This window comes from Saimiri boliviensis, chromosome 7 (genome assembly GCF_048565385.1).
Source record: "Saimiri boliviensis isolate mSaiBol1 chromosome 7, mSaiBol1.pri, whole genome shotgun sequence".
NCBI classification, from domain to species: Eukaryota; Metazoa; Chordata; class Mammalia; order Primates; family Cebidae; genus Saimiri; species Saimiri boliviensis.
The window spans coordinates 55,770,631-55,796,426 of NC_133455.1; the positions used below are offsets into that span (position 1 = coordinate 55,770,631).

Below are 25,796 nucleotides of genomic sequence, written 5' to 3' on the forward strand. Positions count from 1 at the left end.
TCCAAAGTTATTAGCTTTGCTGAAATAATGTCACAGAATAATAAACTTCCTTCACATTTATTTGTACTACAGTCTCTCAGGCTTCAGAACAGAACCTGGTAGAATCTTTTCCTCTTTGGAACACCAGTTCATGACAACATCTCAAGAGATTTAAGACTCATTGTTTCCCACGTTTACATCTCTGAATTCAAGATGTGTCTCAGGCCAGTCGCTGTGAGCCACCACTTTGGGAGGCCGAGGCGGGTGAATCATTTGAGGTCATGAGTTCAATACCAGCCTGGCCAACATGGTAAAACCCCCTCTGTACTAAAAATACAAAAATGAGCTGGGCACGGTGGTGCAGTGCCTGCAATCCCAGCTCCTTGGGAGGCTGAGGCAGGAGAATCGCTTGAGCCTGAAAGGAGGAAGTTATGATGGGCCGAGATGGCGCCACTGCAGTCCAATCTGGGCGACACAGTGGGATCCTGTTTCAAAAAAAAAAAAAAAAAAAAGCAATGTGGCTTAAAGGTGCCTTACATATCAGTGGTAGGGCAGTTTCATAGGCGGCCTTTGTTTACTTTCTTGGGTGATATACAACGGTAAGTCTATGATTTTTTAAGAACTACTATAAAATATATTAATAATGATTATATAGGTAATACTCTATTGCTTATTTATTTCAATGTAACCAGCTTATCAGAATGCCTCTGACTTCTTGTCAAGAAAATGTAATGAGATGAGAATTGCTTAAGAAAAAATCCTTAGTTCTGGGCTACAAGGGAAAATGAGTTATGAGCCCAGTTTAATTATTACAGAAAACTTTCTCATTTGCCTTCATTGTGATCAGGATGAGTATGATCTTTCACTAGTCTACCTCCCTTACTTCTGAATAGTTATTTCATTAGGTGGCTAGAGGGGTCTTCAGATCATGGCTAAAAAAGAAAGCAAAAGGTTAAGTCTTAGAGTTAAGGCATTAGGAAAAAAGCTAAGGCTTTAGAATAAAAAACAAAAACAAAAACAAGAATTCGGCTTTATTTTAAAAATGGAACGAACTGCCAAATTCCTGTGTACCCGTTTAAACTGTCACCAACCTAACACACTGTAAAACTTAAAACTGGCAGCAAGATCCTGAACATAACAAGGAACAAAAATAAATTTGCTAGGCTGTTTTCATCCCAGCGTGATTGAAATACACCACTGTTTCTACAAAAAAAAACAAAAAACAAAAAACAAAAAACCTCTCTAATGAGGAAAGCAGTAAATTAAATGCCACGGTGAATATGCTACTAGAAATAGGAACAAGTAGTTACTGAATGCTTCTCGGGCCAGAGTCTCTCCACACGAAGCGTTCGTTTTTCTTTGTTTCGCTAACGCTTTCACCAAGCCTAAGGGCTGGGGAGGGGGCCTGACTGAGCCCCACGCCCTACGGTGCAGTCTCCTCAGGTTAGGAAGGGCCCGGTACCACCGGTCCAGAAGGCCCTAGCCGGTCAGTAGGCGCTGGGCCGACGGCGGTGGGCTCGCTTCCCGAGGCCGCCCTTGGGTATGCGGAAGCGGACTGGCTGGTGGTAACACCCTGGCGAAACAAGGTGGACACCGGCTGCAGAGCGGTTCGCGCCCGCCTGGCAGGGGAAGCAACTCCACCGCCGCCTCGGCTCACCGTCACGTGACGGGAAGAGGGCGTGGCCGCAGCCCGCAAGCCGGGGGGCGGGGCCTCCGGGGGAGGGCGCTAGAATGTAAAGGATCTTGGCGGTTCTGGGTGCCCAGAAAGGCGGCGGCGCGGCGGATGACAACATTAGGCCGCGACACGCTCCTCGCCAGGCGGCGGCTGTAGTGTTAGGTTTGGCCGCAGCAGTAGCCGCTGCCGGTAGCGAGCAGACGGAGGGAAGGTGGGGGTCCGCCCTGGCCAGTGGGCCGCGGGGCTGAAAGTTCCCGCCCGGCTCGGGGGCCGAGCCAGCAGTGTGCCTCCGCGGCAGCTGGGCAGCGCCCTGCGTCCAGGCTCGCGCCCCAGCTGCCGCCGACTACAGCGGCCGAGAGAAGTTGGGGTCCGACTGGACGCGTACAGGGCCCGGGACCCCAGCGCCGCGGCGACCCCGGAGGAACTGGCTTCTTGCGTCCCGCCTCCCTGGGAGCTCCGCACTGGTGAGTGGTGCTCCATTCTTGAGGTGGGGGTGCTGGGTCCGCACCCCTCAGGGCGACTGCGCACCCTAATTGCCACGTTCTGAGCTCGGGCTGTCGGAGACTCCTGGCCACTCGCGCCGAGGAGTTCTTCGGCTCCTTTGTCCCCTTTTGGAGTAGGGGTTTGGAAACGCTGGCGGGGTGGAGTGTTTTGGGGCCCACAGTAGGTGCATCTGCAGCCTTACAAAGCCGCGGCAGAGGAACAGGGAGCGGGAGGCTGTAGGAGCATTTCGACCGCCGCGGGTGTCTGTCCGTCCCGAAGTTTGACAGGTCGATGGCAGGGTCTCGTGGGGAGCCCCCGCGCCCGGGAGAGCTGGCGCTTTGTCGCTCGGTGCGGTTGAGGCGAGGCTCCTTTTTTCCTGTGACAGCACCAGAGGAGGCTGTGCCGCGCACCGCAGACCGCACCCGCCTTTGCAGAGCCAAGCGACACGGTGTTGTTCCTCTAAGCTTCAGTTCTCCCAGCCTTCTTGTAACGTAGGAGGAAAGGCAAGCCTTTGCTGTGCTTTTAAATTTAATGTTTGTTTCTCTCAAGAGTGGAATTAGGTTCCAAGGAGCTTCACATGGAGCATGCTTTAGGTTCATTGAGCCGCCCACTCAAGACTGGTTGAGGCGAAGCAACAGTATATGCAGATTTTCCATTCACAAAAGTCATTTAATACTCTTCTTTATGAGAGACATGTGCGTTGCAGAACGTAACCTAATTTCATTTTATTTAAATGCTTTCTAAAATAATAGGTAACTTGGACTTCTACGTAAATAGATGAGTAAACTCTGGTAATGTAAGTATATGTGCGTTAAATAAAAAAATGTAATGATGTTTTTGCCTTTCTGCTGCTAGAAGACTTAAATGATGCCTGAGTAGTATTACAGTGTCTTCTGCATGGCAGTTAAGTTTTTCCCCAAATTAGTGCTGCTTTTGAAATAATCATTTAAAACAGTTTTGCCTCCCTTGGTATCTAGAGAGAGCAAGAATTGTGGAGAATAGTGGGTGAATTGATTGTTAGATTTTGCCAGTTTCCTAGGGTTTCATCTCAACTTGATCATGCTAAGAGGTTATGATCAGTGTCTATGCTTGCCAGAACCTGTTTTGCAGTGAAATTATTAAGATCATGGTAGTTTAATAAAACAGAAAAGGAAGAGTCAGGCCATGCAATTTAATATGTCCTTTATAAAAGTACAACTAATTTCAAATGTTTGTTACCTTTTCTTTTTTTGTATTAACTATGTATGGAGTGACTGTAACATGCCTGCTCAAAGGTTTGGGAAAGGGAATAGATGAAACTTAAGCTACCTTTAGTTCTTTAATTATGGAGATTGAGTTATTGCAGTCACATTCCATGTTAACCGTTTGAGCAGCAGTACCATGTGCACAGGTGCTTAGAAATGTCTGTTTAATTAAAAATGGTCTTGGTTAATTTGTCTTTGAATCATAATAGTTATTGGATCACTGATCTGTGGAAAGATGCTACTATATTTTTCAGTTAGAATGTTATTGCATTTTAGAGGCAGTCAAATATGTTTTTTTATAACACATTCAGGATACTTACACATTTGGCAATATTCAGTTCCTTGGTTCATTTAAAAATTGAAAGCCTTAAAATACAGTTTGGAGATAAATTTACTATTGTGTGTAATGAAGTTATGTTTTAGTTTGCTTTCAGAAAAATGATAGTATCAATTTGTAAAATATGAATTACAAAAATATATTTTTTTGAGACAGAGTTTCACTCTGTTGTCCAGGCTGGAGTGCAGTGGTGCAGCTTGGCTCACTGCAGCCTCTGCCTCCTGAGTTCAAGAGATTCTTATACTTCAGCCTCCTGAGTAACTGGGATTACAGGTACGGGCCACCATGCCCGGCTAATTTTTGCATTTTTAGTAGAGACAGAGTTTCACCACATTGGCCAGGCTGGTCTCAAACTCCTGGCCTCAAGTGATCCCTCCCGCCTCAGCCCCCCAGTGTGCTGGGATTACAAGTGTGAGCCACTGCACCCAGTGGTGGATCTTTTAAAGTATGAATTGCAGATTTATTTGTTTATTTATTAAGAGACAGAGTCTTGCTCTGTTGCCACAGGCTGGAGTGCAGTGGCATGTTCTTGGCTACCTGCAACCTCCACCTCCTGAGTTCAAGCCATTCTTTCTTCTCAGCCTCAGAGTAGGTGGGATTACAGGCATCTGCTATCATGCCTGGCTAATTTTTGTATTTTAATAGAGATGGAGTTTCACCCTGTTGGTCAGACTGGTTTTGAACTACTGACCTCAGGTGATTCACCCGCTTCCCAAAAGTGCTAGGATAGGATTATAGGCGTGAGACACCATCCCTGCCGAGATTTTAGATCTATCTTTCTTTCCACCTTGGTCTCTATCCCTCATAATATCCTCACAAAGTCATAAAATTCTCATGTGGAAGACATGATAAAAGGAATTTTTCTTGCTGAAAAGTGTTATCAAACTTGCAAGGGAGAGAGCTATTTTGAGAGACCTTATAGGGAAGAAATCCTAGTCCTAGAGCATCGTATTCTTATACCCTGTGTTATTTTTACCTTTGTTGAAGATCCAGAAAATGTAAATGCTCCATGATAGCAAGGACCTTGTCTGTTTTGCTCACCATTGATCTCCAAAGGCTCAATAGTTAATGAATGAAGAAAATCTAGTTCCAGATATATGACTGGAGAACAAAAAGAGTATCTGATAATGTAGTCCAAACTAATGCAAGCAGTGAAGTGATAAAGGAAGGATGTTAGCATGGGAGAAGGGGAACAGGTCATTTAATCTGGGAAACTTTCTTGAAGGAGGTGATTCTCGAGTTAGGTTTTGATGTAGGTTGTGTGTCTGAAGATAAGTGGTGTCTAAGGGGGTAGACAGTGTGCAGCAAAGCATTCAAATCAGACTGAATAAATTGTGTCAGATTAAGCACAGTGAATCTTTTTTTTGTAACATGAAGAATTTTTCTTCTCCCATCACAATTTTCAACTCTCCCTAGATAAAAAGATTAGCATGTTTTACTAGAGCAGACATTTAGAGTACTTGAGTTTTGGAAATACAATGAGGGTCAGAAAATTTGAATTGGCGTTCTGACTGAATTTTATATAAGTATTGTTTCCATCAGCAAATCACTTGGCCTTAGTTTTCTCATTTGTAAAATCAGGATGATAATCCATGGTCGTTGGGAGAACAGAATTACATAATGCATGTGAAAGTGCCTACCTCAATATGAATGTGCCTACCTCAGCGTGTGACACATAGGAGGACTTTAGCAAATACAAAATTATTTAAAATGTTTGTCTCTAGATCTTTAAAAAATATTTTGATTCATTTATCATAAACTCTAATATTTGTTTGACTCATCTAGCTGACTTATGGTATTGTGTTTAAATTGATCAGAATCAAAATTCTAGATAATTTCCTTTCAGTCAGTTTAATGTTTTCTGATATAAATGAGGCCTAATTGAATTACTGCTTAATGTTACAGATCACAAGGAATGCTAGAAGCCTCAAATTTTTGAAGCTTGAAGTAAGAGATGTATGTAGCTAAAAATCTGAGCCTTTAAGCTTTTTTTCTCTACAGAATTTGTTTTTGAAGAAATTGTCTTTGCTTGTAATGTCATTTATCCATTGTTGTGACGAAATAAGGGGTTTTCTAGTTAAGAAAAAATTTACCAAAAATATTTTCAATGTTTTTAGTGATATGACTGTAAGTCATGAATATCTCTACTTTCTGTATTTTATTATAAAATTCAGTATTTCTTGAGCAAACGAATAGAAATCTGCATTATTTCTTATCTAAGCTTTTTGTGCCAGTAGCTATTTGTTCATTTATGAATCTTAGAATTTCATTATACTTTGTGAACTCTTTGTAGTGTTTTTGATCCATGGAGCAGTCTGTCCTTTGTATAATATTTGGAAGAGAATTTTATTATAAAAAGACTAAGAAGAGTCTTGAGTCATCAAATGATAAGCCAGTTAGCTACTAATTTCCATATTCAAAAAGGACTGAACAAAAGAGGGAATGATTTCAGAGCTTGACTCTTTTCAAGTAAAAAGGGGAAGGCTTTTGATTTAGAGTTGTTGCAAACATGATAGATTCAGAGGGGAATTGTTATAGGTCATATTAATAGCTAATGTGTGTTGACTGCTGTATACCAGGTACTGTACTGTTCCAGCAGTACTTGACATGTCATCACATTTAATCCTTACAACCATCCCCCAAATCAAGCTATTTTCTTTTTTTAAACCTGAGCAACTGACAGATGAAATAAATGGTGGGGCCAGTATTTGAACTAAACCTGAGGCACAGAGAAGTTAAGTAGTAGGTGGTGGAGTCTACCGAAAGGATTTAAACCTGAGGTTTAACCTGACCTTTGACTTTGGAGCCTATCCTTTTAACCATCATATTATATACTGCCTTGTATAATTTATTTGCAATTGCTTCTTATGATAGATCTTGACCTTGTGATCTTCCTGAGTCTATTTTGGTTGGTGATTTATAAAATGCACTTTACTTTCTAAGAAGATGGAATATAGCCTTGATTTTCCCCCTTGTTTTACTTGTATTTGACTGACATCCTATTTTTAAATCTTAAAAATAATTGGAGTAAAGCAAATATTTATTTTATTGTTCATCTGGTTGCCATTTTCTAACTAGGAAATTTCAGAGTAACTGGAAATAAAATAACATGATTAATAACAGCATTTAAAGCTAAGTTTAGAATTAAAAAATTGTTTTAAAGAATAAGGCTGATTCATAGAATTGGCATGGATGTTTTTTTTTTAAAGAGGGAGTCTCACTCTGTCACCCAAGCTGGAGTGCAGTGGCATGATCTCGGCTTACTGCAACCTCTGCCTCCTGGTTTCAAGCGATTCTCGTGCCTCAGCCTCCTGAGTAGATGGAGTTACAAGTTCGTGCCACTACACCTGGCTAAATTTTTGTATTTTTAGTAGAGACAGGGTTTTGCCACGTCGGCCAGTCTGGTCTCAAACTCCTCCTGACTTAAAGTGATCCACCTGCCTCATCCTCCCAAAGTGCTGGGATTACAGGCGTGAGCCACTGCATCTGGCCGTTATTTTTGAGAAAAGGTCTACAGCTGTCACCAAGGATGGAGTGCAGTGGCACTACCATAGCTCACTGCAACCTCAGCCTCCCAGATTCAACGGATCCTCCTGTCTCTACCTCCCAACTAGCTGGGACAACAGGTGAACACCACCAACCTGGTAATTCTTAAATATTTTTTTTTGTAGGGACAGGGTCTCACTATGTTGCCCAAGTTGGTACTGAATTCCAGGGCCTCACTATGTTGCCCAGGTTGGTACTGAATTCCTACCCTCAAATGATTCTCCTACCTTGGTCTCCCAAAGTGCTGGGATTACAGGTATGAGCTGCCATGCCAGGCCTATTTAGTGATATTTGAGGGATGCAAATCTATATCGTTGAAATCTATCCTATTGAGATGACCACCAGTAAGGTAATTTTTGCTTTTTGGCTGCCAAATGCCCACATATTAGCAGGAATAGTTTATCAGTTTGCCTAATTTTTTACGGGAAGGCTGGGGACCATGTGGAAATCATGGAATCTGTATTGGTATATTTTGATGGGATGGAAGTATGGTAGATCTGGAAAGAGAGAAGTTCAGTCTAAGTAACGTTATTACTGGGCAGAGTAATGAGGTGGGATGTCATGGATGTGAGGGCATAGGTACATTGTTCAAGTGGAGAGTAGGGTGAGGGACTTCTGGAGACTAGCTTTTCTTATTTTGTAATTTTGCACATTGTTATGATTATAACATATAAGATCAGCAATTTGGAAGTAAAGAAAAGCAGTGTTGTGCATCATAGTATGGAGTTTGTAATAGTTCCTAGGCTGCTTTGCAAGATGTAGGTGCTTACAAATATCCATTGGTAGTAACAGAAGTGCGCTCTCTTATCACCTATTTTAGAAGACTGGAGAGGCAGAATAGCACAAGCCCTGGAGCTAGACTGCTTAAGTTCAGAACTGGTACAGCCGTTTACTAGTCTATTGCCCTGGCCCTATGCTAACTTGAGGTGGCCAAAAGGGAAGAAAACAGTGTATCTAAGCAGAGAGGGGGCCAGAGATAGCACTTTGTGAGTTTCCCATGGTTCTTACATGGTCTGAAAGAGATCTGGATGTTCTCACATATGCCTAGTGAAGGGAATAAGTTAGAGTGAGAGCCAGCAAGCCTGTAATGAGGCTGCTATTGTGAGGGAGGGACCATGTAGAAGATACAGGTTGTGGAAAAGGCAAATTCATTTCATTGCCCCACCAAAATTTGTGCTCCCTCTTGCTTGCAACTATTTTTTTCTTTCTTTCCTTTTTTTTTTTTTTGACATGGGGTATCACTCTGTTGCCCAGGCTGGAGTGCAATGGCATGATCTTGGCTCACTGCAACTTCCGCCTCCTGGACTCAAGTGATTCTTATACCTCAGCCTTCTGAGTAGCTGGGACTACAGGCACTCACTACCATGACTGGCTAATTTTTTGTATTTTTGGTAGAGATGGGGTTTCACCGTGTTGCCCAGCCTGGTCTTAAAACTCCTGAGCTCAAGCGATCCTCCCACATCAGCCTCTCAAAGTGCTGGGATTACAAGTGTGAGCCATTGTGCCTGCCATGACTGTTTTTCACCAGTGGAATGTGAGTTGAAATAAATTCATCACTTCTGGGTTGAGGTGGCAGAAAAGTGGGTATTCTTTCTTCACTTTCTCTTTTCTAATTAAAGGGCCAGATGCAGAGGCTTAGGCTCTAAGGGCTGGTAAAACCATAGGATTAGAAAGATCTGCAATCCCTAAATTTACCATGTGAAAGAAAACTGTGTACCAAACGGGAACATCCACAATGGATTGTAGTATTAATGAGAAATTTTAATTTTGCGAAGCTACTGAAAATCTGGGGTTTACTTGTTAAGCAGCTAGTGTTGCCTTAACTATAAGCCAGGGACTGGATAAAGGAGGTAGTTGAGACTGTAATAATAGCCTTACCAGCAGGAGCTGTGGTGGGTGGGGCCAAGTTAGGAGATCCAGTGATACTGTTCCAGTGTACTCATCAGCATGTGCCATTGTGACTCTGTGAGGGCCAATAGCCAAACTTCAGAGGCCTGTGAGGATCCCCAGGGCAATCCATGCGTCTGTATTCAGACTAATCATAAGACTCTGGATGCCCATAAGAGCTTTATCTTATGCCCAGTCACCATGATAAGAATGAGGAACAGAGAAAATCTTGAAAAGTCTGAAGAGTTCTCTTAAAGTAGGGTTTCTTAACTTGACTCTGTTGACATTTTGGGCTGGATAATTCTTTGTTGTGAATTCCTGTGCATTGTAGAATGTATAACAGCATCACTGGCCTCTACTCACTAGATGCTGGTAGCACCTCCCCTAATGGTGACAATGAAAAATGTCTCAAGATACTGCCAAATGTTCCCTGGGGGGCAAGGTCACCCTCAGGAAAGAACTATTGCTTTAAAGACAGTGAATCTGAAAGAAATGATTTTAAATGGAAAGAAACTATTACCCTTAATTAAAGAACATTTTCCTTTTTTAGGAGATGGGTAAGGTTCATGGGGAGAGGTTCATACCTGTATATCCAATAAAGGAAGCTATGTTGTTTTTTATAAAACATCCTAGTTTCGTGTGTGTGTGTGTGTGTGTGTGTGTGTGTGTGTGTATGTATTTTTTCCTCTCTCTTTCTCGATGTACTATATATACGTTTGTATTTTTTTTACGAGAGACTGTCTCCTCTTCCTGTCACCCAGGCTGGAGTGCAGAATTCCTGAGGTCAAGGGATCCTCCTGCCTCAGCTTCCCCAGTAGCTAGGACTGTAGGTATGTGTCATTGTGCCTGGCTACTTTATTTTTTGTACCGACAGGGTCTCACTATTTTGCCTAGACTGATTTTGAACTCCCACCTCCCAAAGCATTGGGATTATAGGCATCAACCCTAGTGCCCAGCCTTAATGTTGATTCACCTTTCTCTTTATCAACTTTAGAAATTACTTGAATTTTCCATTTATTACCTTATTATTTTTTCTTCTAAATTGTTAGCTGTACTTTTTATTGCTTAGACTAAGCTTGTCCAACGGATGGCCTATAGGCTTCAGGCCGCCCAGGACACCTTTGAATGCGGCTGAACACAAATTCATAAACTTTCTTAAAACATAATGAGATTTTTTTTTTTTAAAGCTCATCAGCTATGATTAGTGTTAGTGTATTTTATGTGTGACCCAAGACAATTCTTCTTCTTCCAGTGTGGTCCAGGGAAGCCAAAACATTGCATGGACATCCTTGGCTTAGACAAATAACGATTTTTTCCCCTGTAAATTTTTCCTAAGCTGTCATGTCCACAGGTTGTCTCTAAATGATAAAAACCTATAAATATTGTTGATATTATGACTGTGTAAGTATTATTTAATGCTGAGCCAGATAGTATGCTCAGATTGTGATTCCTTTTCTGTCTGGGCTACCAGGAGAAAAATGTTGATGATATAGAGGATTAATCGATTTTATTTATCAATTCTGACGATTGAATTAAAAAAAATTGGATATGACCAAAATCTAACTTTGAAATTAAAAAAAACTCTGAGTAGGACTTCCTGTTTTCCTTAGCATCTTAAATTATCCTCTTTTCTTGTACTATATGCCCTTATCATAGCCTCCCCTATACTCCAGCCCCCTATACCCCAACTCTTGAGCATACTGCCTTTTGTACTGGTTCTCTATTTCCCTGCAGTTGTCTGTAACTCTGCCTCCATTTGGACTCTTTTAGGTTTCTTCTTGTAACTTCTTTTCACTTTACTCTTGAATTGGATCCATTCTGTTATACATTTTTTTTCTTTTCATTTTTGTTTTTTGCATCTACTTAATCTGTTTGTTGGAGTACATCTTCAGGTAACTCCTTGAAAAAGAAGTAAGTATGAGAGGCAGATTTTCTGAATTCTGTGTAAAAAAGTATTCATTCTGTTCTCACAAATGATTGATAATTTGGCTTGGTACAATATTGTTAGTTACAAATAATTTTCCATTAGAACTCTGAAAGCATTGCTCTCTTCTAGCATCTAGGGATGCTGATTAGAAGTCATATATCCATCTGATTCACTATCCTTTTAAGCTGATTTGTTCTTCATTCTGTCTGAAAGCTTTTAGAATTCACTCTCTTGTATCTTCTACAAAGTCATAATGAGGTGTATAGGTCATTTTTTGTTTTGTTTGGTTATTTGTTCTAGATACTCAGTTGCTGCTCTTAGAGTCTGAATCAGATTATTTTTCCAATTCCAGGAAATTCTCTTCTGTCTTTAGTAATTTCCTCCATTCATCCTCTTTTTTGCTTTTCAGTAGACAATTGTTTTCTGTCTTGAATTGATCTTCCTTTTCTTATCTGTTATATTTTGTGGTTCTCTTTGCTTTATGTTCCGGGGATTTTTTTTTCCTCTTTAGTATTTTGACTGATTTTCTTAGGGGTAATCTATAAATTTTGTTGTTGTTTTTCTTTTCCTACCCTTTTAAAATTATGCTGTATTATCGTCCTGAGTCTTAGAATGTGTAAATTAGATTTTTTTAAAGATGCCTGTGTCTCCTCGTGTCTGTGTAATTTATCTCCTTTTCTCCTCTGGTCAGTTTTTATGTTTGTTTTGTAATCATTCTTCTTTGATGCTCAGTTTTCCTTATGTGCCTGATAATTCTTGGTTGTCCATTCATGGTTAAGAAAGACAAGACTAGGTTCCTGGTCAGTCTCCCTCCCCTGTTCGTTGGTTGTTTTTCCTGTTAGATTTTTTTTTCCTCTTTGAGTAGGAATTCTGGCCAGCGCACTTTGGGGATCAAGATAGTACAGAGTAGTATCTGTCTCTTTGCAGACTGTTTTAGGGTAAGAGAGAGAGGAGCTAACTGCCAGGCTATTTATGGGCTCTTTAAATGCTGGATGAGATGTGTTTACTCAGTGCCACACCTCCACTTAGCTTTCCCTAGGTGGTCATTCACCTTCTTTAGGGAAAAGCTGACTTATCTTTTTGCCTGGAGGTAAAATGTCAGTTGTTTAGGTGTAGCTTGGAAATAGGGGATGGGAGATACAGCTGTCCCTTATAGTTAGTCACTAAGTTCTCCTATTTTTAACCCTGCTATTTATTTCCACCCTCTGCTGTACCATTTATTTTATAATCATGCTTTTCTGGGGGTCTTGTCAGGTGTATTGGTTCCCATCCTTTCCGTGTCACTCTTAAAGGGTATAATGAGACTGTGGCTTGTTATTTCCGTTAATCTCATGTATACTTTCATCTCTCAGAAATTTGTAGGATTTTCTCTGTAGGCTCAATTTAAATTTCTTTGCTCTTATGGTTTTCATTCTTTAATGAATTGTTTTTATTTCAGTGGAGTATCTGGAATAATGGGAGGGGGAGTTTATATTTAGTGCCCCGTTTTTTATTAGAAGTCTTCTTCAATTTCTTAAACAGATGAAACAGAAACGATTGAACTGTTTTTTTTTTGTTAATTTATTTATTCAGAGAATAAATTTATTTATAGAAATTTATTCATAGAAATTATGATGATCATGATACAGTGTTAAAGTACACTCATGTCCCTTCACTATTGATTTGTGTAGGTGTTTGTGCCTTTATGCCACTTGGTCCTAAAACTTGAACTCTGATGTTTTACGTGCTTCATAATTTTTCTGTTTCCCCTTTCCTTGTTCTCTACCCTAACTTGCAGGTTATTATGATTATCTTGCCATTTCTTGTTTGCTACTTAGAAATGGAATGAGACTGTTTAGAATTGTGTGTAAAATAGTGACTTTGCTCCAGGGAATGACATTTAAGCTTTAAACACAAGACCCTTATTTAGACGTCTTTTGTTCTGTTTCTCAACTATATCTAGATGGTGAGGTGTTAATCTTTTTCATTTACTTCTCTGCCTCACTCTGGTGATAGCTATTTTGGTTTAGTGGTTGATATTTTTTCCTCCATTACTTTTCCTTCTCTTTGTTCTCTTCTCTTCTACTGTGTTATCTTTGGTACTTTAAATGTGGAGCTTAGTTGTCCCGCAAGTTCACTGAAAGCCTTAATTTTCATTTGATGCTTTCATTTTCTACTCATAAAAATTTCCTAGCATTGTTTTATTCTTTCTTATTGTTTTGTATTTTTTGTGTTTTTGGTTCCTAGCATTGTTTTAAACTTTTCTTTTACTTCTTTTCCCAGACTCCTTTCCATAATCTTCAGGCTCCATGTTGATTGAGCTTAGAATAGTATTTTAAATTAACCTGTTTAAATAAATTTAAATATATTCATCTCTTTTCTCTCTCTTCTGTGATATTTCTGCCTTGGCAGAATGCAAATCTTGTTTAATTCTGCTCTTAATCTTGTTTAATCTTGTTCAATTCTTCTCTCATAAGACTAAGAAGTTTTTCTCCCACAGCTGTGGTTTTGACTATTGGAATGTGTGTCTTTTGTAGTTGGAGTTACAATTTTCCTGCAATCAGAAGTTTTTACACTCCAGATTTTAAAAATGCTGACTACTTTGAAGTTGAAAACCCTGTCAGAGGGGTTGTGACTTGGAAGGCCTGATTATATATGATAGAACTTATATAGTTCTATAGTAAATACTGTACTTGTGTGAAATTGAAAGCTTAGAAAATAATTGACTCTTTTACAGGTTTTCTTTTATTTGCTCAATGTCCAGGAAGTCAAAGTTTTAAATATTTTTTACTGTAGTGGACTGATTACTGATGATTTTATGACCTTTCTCTGTAATCTATGAATGTCTTGATTTTAGAATCAAGAGACTTTTAGAATCAAGTGGTTAAATCTCTTGCTTTACCTTTTGGAGGTGTTCTGAGCATTTTCCCCTCTCAGGTATCAGTTGTCATGATTAATTTCTTCTTAAGTGAACCCTTTATTCCTTCTATTGTGTTTATAATTTTGTTACTTTTTTCAGTATCCTTGAAATTTTAAACAGAATCTTTAGACATCAAGTTGTACATCTTAAATATGTACAGCTTTTAATATGTCAGTGATATCTTAATTAATGCTCCTAGAGAATAGAATCTTCAGCATTATAGAGATAATACTTTGACTATTTTAAAATATTTGATTATTTGGGAAATTATGGCTCTTATTATTTTCCAAAGAATTTATGATTAGGTTGTAGGAATTTAAAAAAAATACCCTGTCATCACTGAGGCAAAATTTCTCTGTAAAACAGATCCATGTAAGAGATTGATTGTTTAACATAAATTTAACATGCATTTTAACTAGCAAGATGTTATTTATTTGGTTATTTTGGAGGAACTTCTTCATAATTCATTAATAGAGATTAATAGTAAATAGTAGTAATTAGTCTTTCCTGAGATTTTGATTATGCGGAAAATATAGTTGTTTCTTGCTATATTGGGCAAGAACCCAAAATCCATGCATGCAACTCCCATATTTGGCCCTGAGGAACCTGCGTATTGTAAATGTCAGCCCTCCACTTATGTGGTTTTCACATCTTACGAATCCACTGTTTTCATTCCTTGTTTGGCTGAAAAAAATCTGTGTATAAGTGGACCCAGGCAGTTCAAACTCCTGTTGTTCAAGGGTCAACTCTGTATGCTTTAAAAAATATTCACTAAAAGTTTTTTCCTTGTCATGTTGACCAGAGTCTTTAGAAATAAGCTTTCAATATAAGAGTTATCTCCATAGTTTCTCATTTTTTGGTAGTTATTCTTAATTCACAAATTATGTTGGTTTTCAGAGTTTCTGTTTGAATTGACACACAGAAGTGTAATTAAGTGTCTTGGTTACTTATATTGTAAATTAGAGATGATGACGCCTCTGATTGTGGTAATTTATACTTAGAATTCAAAACCCAGAAGCATCTAGGCCAGAGGTAGGCACTTAGATACTCATTTTTGTTTCATGCCCAAGAAAGAAAGCCGTTCTTAGTCTGTATTGAAATATGAAGAAATCGCTTTTGGAATTGAATATCAGTAATAAAATTCCTTGAGACTGTCTCGAATTTACTTTAGATCTTGGATTTCAAGCTTTGATCCTAAATAATGAACCCTCAGCTTAAGTATGGTGATGATTTTTTACTTGTAGAAAACTGGGTAAACCCTTCTGGCTTCTTATAACCAAATATCATACTTAATACATGAGAAATTCATTAATTTTTTTCTAATATCTTAATTTGGGGCAGTATTCATATTTTTCTTGGAAAATAACCTTTTAAAAAAACAATCGAAATTTATGTAGTGTCAGGGTGGTTTTAGCTGTAACGTAAAATATATAACTTTAAAAACAGACATTTAATACTAGGACTAAATTATTAATATATGTTTGCCAGTATCATATTTGCAAGCATTATCCTTAAAAGGCCTTGAGTTACTCTTTGAGACCCTTTGTCACAATGTGACCTAGCATTACAAACACCGACTGATTTAGAGAACAGATAGATGCACTGGGAAAATAAACCTGCAAGAAGTTTTGTCTTTCCTAGTAAGTGACTGTGTGACCTTGGCAAACAACTTCGTCTCTCTGGGTCTTAGTAAAATGCAGAGTTTGGAACCAATAGCCTTTTAGGTTCTTTTGAGAGGCTAAAATTCCAGTGTAATCCTTATAATAGCTCTGAAATAAGTAGATGGTATTCTAACTGTTTTACAGATGGAATTATTCCTGTTTTTTGACTCAGTGTTTAAGTAACATGTTCAGTCATGTAGCTACTAAAGAGCTAAGTGAGAAGTTGAACCTTGGCCTATTTCACTCTATAGCTATGTGTTCTCTTTAGTGTAATGTACTGCCACCCAAGCCATGTTGTTTATATTAGACTACCAGATCTATCTTATCCTTAAAATTTGTTGCATTTCTCAATCTGAAGTTTATAATAAATGTGCTTTTGCTTTGTAGCATCTGTCATTCAGGACAATCAGAAGTCAGATATCGGGTATGTCTATGAGTTGTGCCAAAGTAGAAATATGACCAGTTTCAAAATTATTATACTAGAACTTATGTGTCCTCTAAGGGACGGTCAGTGTATTCAAAGTTACCTTAAGTTTATTTCAGTAATATCACTATTCTTCTAGAAACACTTTTGGAATAATTCTTTTGATATTTCTTTAGTGTCTTCAACTTCATTCTTTTAGCCTACATTCTGTGGTGACAAATTATATCTTTTGAGAACGGATTTGGTATTTGGTATTTGGAAAAGGTGGCAAGTTTTTCTGAACCAAGCCTCACACATGTAATTAAGGATCAACACGAAGAATGTCAGTTTTAGTATAAATAAGCAGTGGCCAAGGGAATGAAACCTATTCTTTTATCATTCATAAGGTAGCTAAGAAATTGGTTAGAAAAGCGGAGTTCCGAAATTGTTTTGTGAAATGGCAACTTGAAGCTAGTCTCTGAAAGTGACTACTCTGAATGGAGATGACCTTTATTTGTATATTAATTCTGCTATGCTAAAGTTATATTCTGAGTGTTACATCTGTTCTGTTTTCCACTTGTTGGTGCTACCCTGATTTGGCACTGTGATGCAGAGAAAAATGTTGGTGAATGAATTCTTCTTTGTATTTTAAAGAAGATCAAAATCTATACAACAATATTTGCATATATTTAAATGATAATTTAATTCTGGTTTATATTAATATTTATTATGTGATTTGTAGTTATTCCTGGGTAAGTTTAATTCTGGGCAGCTATCCTAGCAGAGTATGCTCTTTGATGCAGACTTACATTTAAGTTGAACTTTTTGCAAATAATTATCTTAGCTTATTTAATTATTAGTTGTATTAATGGTTAGTATGTAATTTCTGGTTATCCATAGCTAGGTTTAATTCTAGGCAGCTGCTTCATTGGAGTGTACTCTTTGATGCAAGCTTATATCTAAGTTAAATATTTTTGCAAAAATTATCTTACGCTGCATTGTATGTGATTGAATGGCTTTTGGATATAAGTGCTATACTCGGTACAGATAATGAGCCGTAACATATTTATATGTCTTGTTGCAGAGGAGCTTGTGATAGGAAGATTTCATTTTCTCTTTTGAAGGTATTTTTCTTGATTTAAACTCCCAGATGGTAAGTTTAATGAAGTGTCCTCAATTTGTAAAAATCAAAGGAGACTGAAAAATGCCTCTAGCACCTTTTTAATAATGCTTTCCCCTTTGAGGTTCCAGAATAATGTAATGTTACAAGACCATTAATTCAATAGATTTGAGTGCAAGTCACTATGTAAGGGGCTGAAAATTCAGTAGGAGCTGGGCAGATGTGCTATCTGGCCTCTTTGAGCTTTTGTATGAGGAGTGGTAGAAAATAGACAGTAAACTCCTAATTGCACAATTCACTATGTCATCACCATTGTGGGAAGTGCTGAGAGGAAGAAATATAGGGCAATATAATAATATGCTGACCTAGTGGGGTAGGGGAGCTAAAGAAGGTGATGATTTGAGGGAGAAAAGAATATTCCTTGCAGAACATCTTGTTTAAAGATCTTGGAAGATCAAGGAACTTGGCCTTTGCTGGGCACTGAAAGAATCCATGGTGACTGGAGTGTTTTTAAAAATATGAGAAAGATAACCCTGTGGTACAGGAGGTAGGGACTGAATCATATGGGGCCTGAGACCATGTTAAGGATTTTGATTTTTGTCTTAAAGTCTCTTGAAAACTGTTAGGGAATTTTAAACAAAGAAGTGAAATGGTCAGGTTTAGATTGATTTCTCTGGATGCTAAGTGAATAGTGGTTTCAAAGGTGAGGAGGGTAGATGCTGGGAAACAGTTTAAAGTACCTATGGTTCATCCAAGGGGAGAATCCTGTAGGCAAGTGGTTCTAAAAGTGCACCACCTGGGAACTTATTAGAAATGCAGATCCTCGGACTCTACCCCAGACCCATAGAATCTGACACTTTGGGGATGGGTCTTAGAAATCTGTTTTGGAACCAGCCCTTCAGATAATTGTGATATATCGTAAAGTTTTTAAAACTTTCCTGTATGTCATTAGATACATGGTTTTTGAATGCAAGAGAAAGTTCTAGGCTGGTGATGTGGAGAGTACCTGCACTGAAGGTAGTAGTTGAGCATGTGGGGAAGAGAAGCATCTATACTAGAATGAAACCCTAGTGAAAGAGTCAAAGGATTTGTTAAAGAAATAGAAGAACTAGAAGTTCAGGAGAGTCTTTAAAGGGAGGGAGGGGCAAAGTAAGCATTATGCTCTTTTTTTTTTTTTTCTGAGACAGTCTCACCATGTTGTCCAGGCTGGAATGCAGTGGTGTGATCTTGGCTCACTGCAATCTCTGCCTTCTGGGTTCAAACAGTTCTCCCTGCCTCAGCCTCCTGAGTAGCTGGGATTACAGGCGTCTGCCACCAAGCTTGGCTAATTTTTGTATTTTTAATAGAGATGGGGTTTTGTCATGTTGGCCAGGCTGGTCTCAAACTCCAGAGTCGTTGAGGTGATTCGCCTGCCTTGGCCTCCCTAAGTGCTGGGATTACAGGTGTGAGCCTCTTTACTGGCCTATGCTATATTTTTAATGTGATAAAAACTGCTAAAGCAATATGCATTTACATCTAAATAATTTTATTTATTATTTAATTTTAATTTTAATATTTTTTGAGACAGTCTTGCTCTGTGACACTCCTGCCCTCATATGATACACCTGCCTCAGCCTCCTAAAGTGCTGGGATTACAGGTGTGAGGCACCGCACCTGGCGACATCTAAATAATTTTTAAATTGCAAATATTTATTTATTACAAATACTTTCTATTACTGCTGTAGAATTACTATTATGGTATAAGGAATTGTGCCATCTTCTTGCATTATGTGTATTAGAGAAGCTGGGGTACTAGGGATAGTAGCCATTGGTATGAATGAGACCAGGAGCTGTGCTCATTACTCTTGAGATATTTGCTATGCTGTGTTTTCTTTTTCTATTACTATTATGTATCTAAAGGAAAAATATATTTAAATTCATTTTGTAATTTAGACTATTACTTTTCTTAATGACTCTAACTTGTAAAATAATTTTAACATGTTAAAGTTTTGTTGTTCTTTTTTTTTTTTTAAAGACGGGGTTTCACCATGTTGGCCACCATGTTGGCCACCATGTCTAACACCTGACCTCAGGTGATTCGCCCACCTGGCCTCCAAAGTGCTTGGCGCCTGGCCAAAATTTTGTTGTTCTTAAGGGAAGACCACATTTGATGTGAAGACAAAGTAGTTTGAAGGTTAATCTCGATTACAAAATAATATATTTGGAGTTGTATGCATGTGTGTATGTGAGAGATACTTAAGCCATTTTGAGATAATTTTCTGGATAACCTGTGTTTGCTTATCTAAGTTTTTTAAAAAAATTTTATTTTACTTTTTTTCCTGAAAATTAAAGCAATTTTTTTTTTAAAGAAAAAATATGGTTATTGTATCAATATGTGTTCAGTGTAAAATCCAGCAGCCATAGAAACTCTTTAAGTTGGCTTCTGTTGCCATCGCTTTATGTCTGAAATAGCCCACCTTGTTAGCAATTTGGTGTCATTCGTCTAGGTTTCTCTGCACGCACACGCACGCGCGCACACACACGTGCACACGCACGCGCGCACACACACGTGCACACACACACGACTACATAATTTTTTAAAAAACAGAATTAGGATTCTATTATAATTCTGTTTTGCAGTTTTTCTACCAGTCAATACATCTTAAATCTAAAAGTCTGTTTTCTAAACATTCCTCCCACTTATTGTGTATTTTATTTTTAGAACGTTAGAATTAGACTCAAGAGACCTTGTTTTTGGTTTCTTGCCCTGTGATCTTTGGTAAGTCACTTAAGTACTCTGTGTTCATTTCTTGATCTTGAAAATATATGGTTATTGAGAGGTTGACTTGAAGTGTCTTGATAGCTCTAAAATGCAGTTAAGGAATGGCAGGATGTCAAAGGGTAGACATTTTCTAGAATTTTATATGAAAAGTAATGATCTCAGTCTAGCTGAGAACACTTAAGGGGTTAAGCTTTGAGAAGTTAAAAAAGCAATTGTGGGAGGAGGAAGGATGTTAGAAACAAGATTCAGAAAGATGATTTCTTATCATTTGCTAGTATACCCAACAGGCAAGCCTGCTGCTTTTAAGATAGTAGTGACTTCAAAAAAGAAGCTTCCTTGAAGCTGATTGTTTTCTGACCGAAAATTCAGACTACCTTTTTAGGGGATATGGGTTGTGTATGGGTCTATGTTTGGTTGTAACCATTGACTGTTCATGGGAAGTTAGACAAATGGGACTTATGGCCTGCTCAGCGTTCTTTGAGGGAGTATGCTATCTTCTTGCATAAGTGTCTTAGAAGAGCTGGAGAGAAAGGGGTAGTAGCCATTGGTATGACCAGGAGCTGCATTCCTCACTCTTTGACTTTTTATTGTGAGATTATTTGCTAAGTAAAGTTTTCATGAAAAAACTTAGGAGGGAAAAGCAGTCTTTGCTTAAGAGTCTTTGGGTAATCGTGTTCATTTTTTGAATTAGCGTTGCTACATTATTATTATGTTGATTGAAAGATGTTTGATTTAAAATGTTTCATAATTCTCACTTAAAAAATGATAATCTTTAGCTGTATCACATTCCTAAAGTCTCCTTTCAACAACAACAACAACAACAACAATAAAACAAACAAAAGTTAGTGGCAGGTCTTAACTAGTATTTTATTACTAATCTTATTATTAAGAACTTTTTTCCCAGTTTGTGTTTCTTAAAATAGGAATAAATAAGTATTTTTAGTGAGTATATAGTTAGTGCTTTTAAAAAGTATTTAATAGCCTAAAATATTATCATTTAAAGGAAAAATATTCATGATTCTGAACTATATAACACATCAAATTTTTTTTTTTTTTTTTTTGAGACGGAGCTTCACTTTTTGTTACCCAGGCTGGAGTGCAACGGCGCGATCTTAGCTCACTGCAACCTCCGTCTCCTGGGTTCAGGCAATTCTCCTGCCTCAGCCTCCTGAGTAGCTGGGATTACAGGCACGTGCCACCGTGCCCAGCTAATTTTTTGTATTTTTAGTAGAGATGGGGTTTCACCATGTTGACCAGGATGGTCTCGATCTCCTGACCTTGTGATCCACCCATCTCGGCCTCCCAAAGCACATCAAATTTTTTATGTGTTTGTAAATATTATAGTGGACTACATTGATGTATAATATATGGGTTGAGAAAAGCAAAAATCGGTAACGTTTTTCTTTAACCTCTACATTCTCTACTCTGAGTCAAGGTCTCTAATTGGTATGGCCTTGATGTAGATGGAGCAGTTAAAACCTTGTTAGTTAGCTGTCACTACATAACATCTTTCTTAATAAAGAGACTTAAATTAGTTTAATCCTATAGTTTTGTTGTCCTCAGCAAGCTCCATTGCTGCTACTGTGTTTAAAGGTCAGTAGTATTGTCCTTTATTTATTTTATTTTATTTTTTAGAGATGGAGTCTCATTCTGTTGCCCAGGCTGGAGTGCAGTGGTGTGATCTTGGCTCCCTGCAACCTCTGACTCCTGGAGCGATTCTCCTGCCTCAGCCTCCTGAGTAGCTGGGATTACAGGTGTGATTTTGGCTCACTGCACCCTCTGCCTCCTGGGTTCAAGTGATTCTCCTGCCTCAGCTTCCTGAGTAGCTGGGATTACAGGTGCTTGCCACCACACCCAGCTAATTTTTGTATTTTTAATAGAGACAGGTTTCACCATGTTGGCCAGGCTGGTCTCAAACTCCTGACCTTAGGTGGTCCACCTGCCTTGGCCTCCCAAAGTGCTGGGATTGCAGGCCTGAACCACTGCACCCGGCCTATTGATCTTTAATATTTTATTTCTTGGCCGGGCGCGGTGGTTGACACTTGTAATCCCAGCACTTTGGGAGGCCGAGGCGGGTGGATCACTCAGGAGTTCGAGACCAGGGCCAACACGGTGAAACCCTGTCTCTATTATAAAAAAAAAAAAAGATTATTTCTCATTGTGAATCTCTTTTTCTTATTTTATATTTCTGTATATTTCTCTCATTCAGAGAACTAAATTTATTCGAGTTATTACTACTTATCTTGGCTATCTCTTCCCAGAAATAAGACATTGAAAATAATACTTTTCTGTTCTGTATATGAAATAATGTTTTATGCAAAATCTTAATGAAGGTTTAAGTTTATACATCATAACAATGGTAACCCTGCATTCATTAACTAAACATGTTTAAATGTACAAATGTAAAAACAGTTTAAAGGCTGGGCGTGGTGGCGTGCGCCAGTAGTCCCAGCTACTTGGGAGGCTGAGGCAGGAGACTTGCTTGAACCCAGGAAGCAGAGGTTGCAGTGATCCAAGATTGTGCCACTGCACTCCAGCCTGGCACCTGGTGACTAAGTGAGACTCTGTCTCAAAAAAAAACAAAACAAAACAAAAAAAACACAGTTTAAAATGATAAATGCCCAGGAATCCTGATCTTGGTCATGTTGTCTTTTGAAATACATTTTAGTGTTCTGATACCTTTTAAGTAGTATACTATGAAATAATTCTTGTGGTAGCAATTAGTTATTTGGGTAGATTTTCTTTTTCTTTTTCTTTTTTTTAAGAGATGGGCTTTCACCATGTTGGCCAGGCTGATCTTGAACTCCTGACCTCAGGTGATCCACCCACCTCAGCCTCCCAAAGTACTGGGATTATAGACATGAGCCACTGCAGATTTTCTTATGTCTTGTTTTCCAAATACCAATCATTTGTAGAAATCAGACTTTGCAAAGTGTAAAGGCTTGCATAATTTCAGAAGCACAGAGACAGCTGCACAGCAAGTCCATATGTTGCTTAGGTATAATTATATCTTAATAATTATAATTATGTTTTTCTGTTGGGAAGAACTGTGGCCAACCTCCAAGAGACTGAAGCTGGCAATTGTAAGCATTCTCATTTTTTAAATACAAAGATAGAACTTTTTATTTTTCTCTGTTTTAAACAGTTGAATATATTTATCATGTATCATAGCATCCACTGGATGAAGTTACATTTCTGGGTTCTACTGTAACATTTAATGAATGTTTGAGTCAGATGGGAAGATTACCCTTTTTTTTTTTTTTGATACGCCCATATATGGATTTGCTGCCACAGGCATGCTAATTTTATCATCTCCTACATATGACTCGCTCCTTTCCGCCTCCGTTCTTCTGCACGTTACCATTCCTTCCACCTGTAGGTCTCTCCTGCCTTTCCACCCATTTCCTTTTCTCTTTTAAAAATTGGCATCTTAAGATAATTTCCTCTAGAAATTCTTTCAGAATTTATTTAAGTAGTATAGTATTAATATTAACTATCTCATCGATTTTTCACAGCTATCCTGTGAGTTATTCCCATTTTACAGATGAAATTACTTAAATTCTCTCAGTTACACTCTTAGTTTTAGTTGTGCTAGATTTTTTTTTTTTTTTTTTTTTTTTTTGGTATTTTTAGTAGAGACAGAGTTTCACCATGTTGGCCAGGCAGGTCTTAAACTCTTGACCTCAGGTGATCTGCCCACCTTGGCCTCCCAAAGTGCTAGGATAGTTGTGCTAGATATTTTACTTTTTTTTTTTTTTTTTTTTAGACAGAGTTTCGCTCTTGTTACCCAGGCTGGAGTGCAATGTTGTGATCTCGGCTCACCACAACCTCCATCTCCTGGGTTCAGGCAATTCTCCTGCCTCAGCCTCCTGAGTAGCTGGGATTACAGGCACGTGCCACCATGCCCAGCTAATTTTTCTGTATTTTTAGTAGAGACGGGGTTTCACCGTGTTGACCAGGATGGTCTCGATCTCTTGACCTCGTGATCCACCCGCCTCGGCCTCCCAAAGTGCTGGGATTACAGGCTTGAGCCATCGCGCCCGGCGATATTTTACTTTTTTTCTGATTTTAAACATTGTTACGTATGTTGTCATTCTGCCTTTCTCTCTTTATGCAGTCTTTCCTGCTTTGCACCTCTCACCCCACCAGTATCACTTAAAAAAACAAAAACAAATCCCAAACTACTTTATTCAGGTATAATTTACATCTAAATAAAATGAACCCATTTTAAGTGTATATAGTTTGATGCATTTTGACAAATGTATACACCCATAGAACTTTCCATCAGTCCCCAAAATCATCTTGTGCTCCTTGCACTTAATCTTTCCCTTTCCTACTCTGTGTCAGACAATGACTGATTTGGGTTCTGTCACTGTGGATTGCTTTTATCTGTTCTAGGATTTCATATGAACGGAATCACAGTGTATGTGCTCTTGCCTGGTTTATTTTGCTCTGCATATTTTTGAGATTGTTCCTTTTTATTTTTGGATAGTATTCCCACTGTATAGGAATGCTATTACAGTATGATAGTGAATATCCAATTTTTTTTATCCATTCCCACCTTTTGATAGCATTTGACTTGTTTCTAGTTTTCGGTTATTGTAAATGAAGCTACTATATATCCATGTACAGATTTTTGGATGGACGTGTTTCCATTTTCTTTGGTAAATACTTAAGGGTAGCTATAACATTTTTGCATCTTACCAGCAATGTATGAGAGAGTTCCAGTTGCTCTGCTTCTCATCAACACTTACATTTTTAGTTAAAAAATTTAATTAACATTCTAGTGGTTGTGTAGTAGTATCTCATTGTGGTTTTCATTTATATTTCACTGATGATCATGGTAGGAAGCATCTTTTCTTGGATTTATTAGCCATTTGTATCTTTTTTGGTAATTGTTTAAATTTTTTATTTATTTAAAAAATTGTCTCTTATTTATATAAGCTTTTTTATATACTAAGAATGAGTTGTTATGTGTTGTACGTATTTTCTTGCTGTCTGTCTCTTGTCTTTTTAAAATAAAACTTTTTAAAGAGGAGAATAATTTAATTTTTTGAAATTCAGCATATCAGTTTTTTCTTTCACAGTTTGTATGTTTTGCATTTCTAAGATTTTTTTTTTTGCCCTAAAGTTGCAGGGTAGACAAATTTTTATTTTCCCATTTTTATTCTAGAAGTTTTACAGTGTTGGCTTTTGTATTTAGATTTGTGATTCATTTTGAGTTAATTTTTGTTTAGTGTAAAAGCCAGGCTGCTGTGGTTGTTTTTAATGAATATCCAGTTCTTTCTTACTGAAAGTATTTTCTTTTTCTCAATGAGTTTCCTTGGCACTTTTGTTGAAAATTAATTGACCGTATGTTTATGGGTCCATTTCTAGACTCCTTATTCTGTTCCATTTATATATATGTGTGGTATGCCAGTACCACATTATTTTTGATTTTTATAAACTTTGAAGATAGTGTAAATCCTCCAAATCAACATCATCTCGAAAACAGAAAAAAAAAATCTTTTTATAGTTTACTCTCTTGATCTCATTGCTTGTGTGTATGTATTACTGATTTTCATTTTTCATTTGCTTCTTTTTGCTAGTTTCTGCTTTCAGAGATGTTGCCACCACCAGGGACTTCCTGCTTGTTATTTTTCAGTGAGATATTGTATATATTAAGAAGCTAAGTACTTTCAGCTAAGTCAGAAGGCGTTAGACAGCAATCAGTATTCTTCTTTAGCTCATTATTGGTAGTAAGCAACTCTAGATTTCAACAGTATAGGTATATGATTTTTGAAAAGGCCAGTATTGGGCTTGCAATAACAAAAGTGTGTACCAGAAGCCAAGTGTTTAAATACCAAGTCTGATACTTGACAGGTAATAAAATAG

The 25,796-nt window shown here is 38.1% G+C and overlaps 1 protein-coding gene across 2 annotated transcripts in view; it reads left to right on the forward strand.

Moving 5' to 3' along the window:
- Positions 1 to 1,720: 1,720 nt before the first annotated feature.
- OSBPL8 (oxysterol binding protein like 8) overlaps positions 1,721 to 25,796 on the forward strand; it is a 175,187-nt gene continuing 151,111 nt past the window's right edge. For both annotated transcript variants that reach the window (XM_003927818.3, XM_074402531.1), the window contains exon 1: positions 1,721 to 2,118. The gene's annotated coding sequence lies outside the window, so the exon portion shown is untranslated. The remainder of the gene's footprint in view (positions 2,119 to 25,796) is intronic.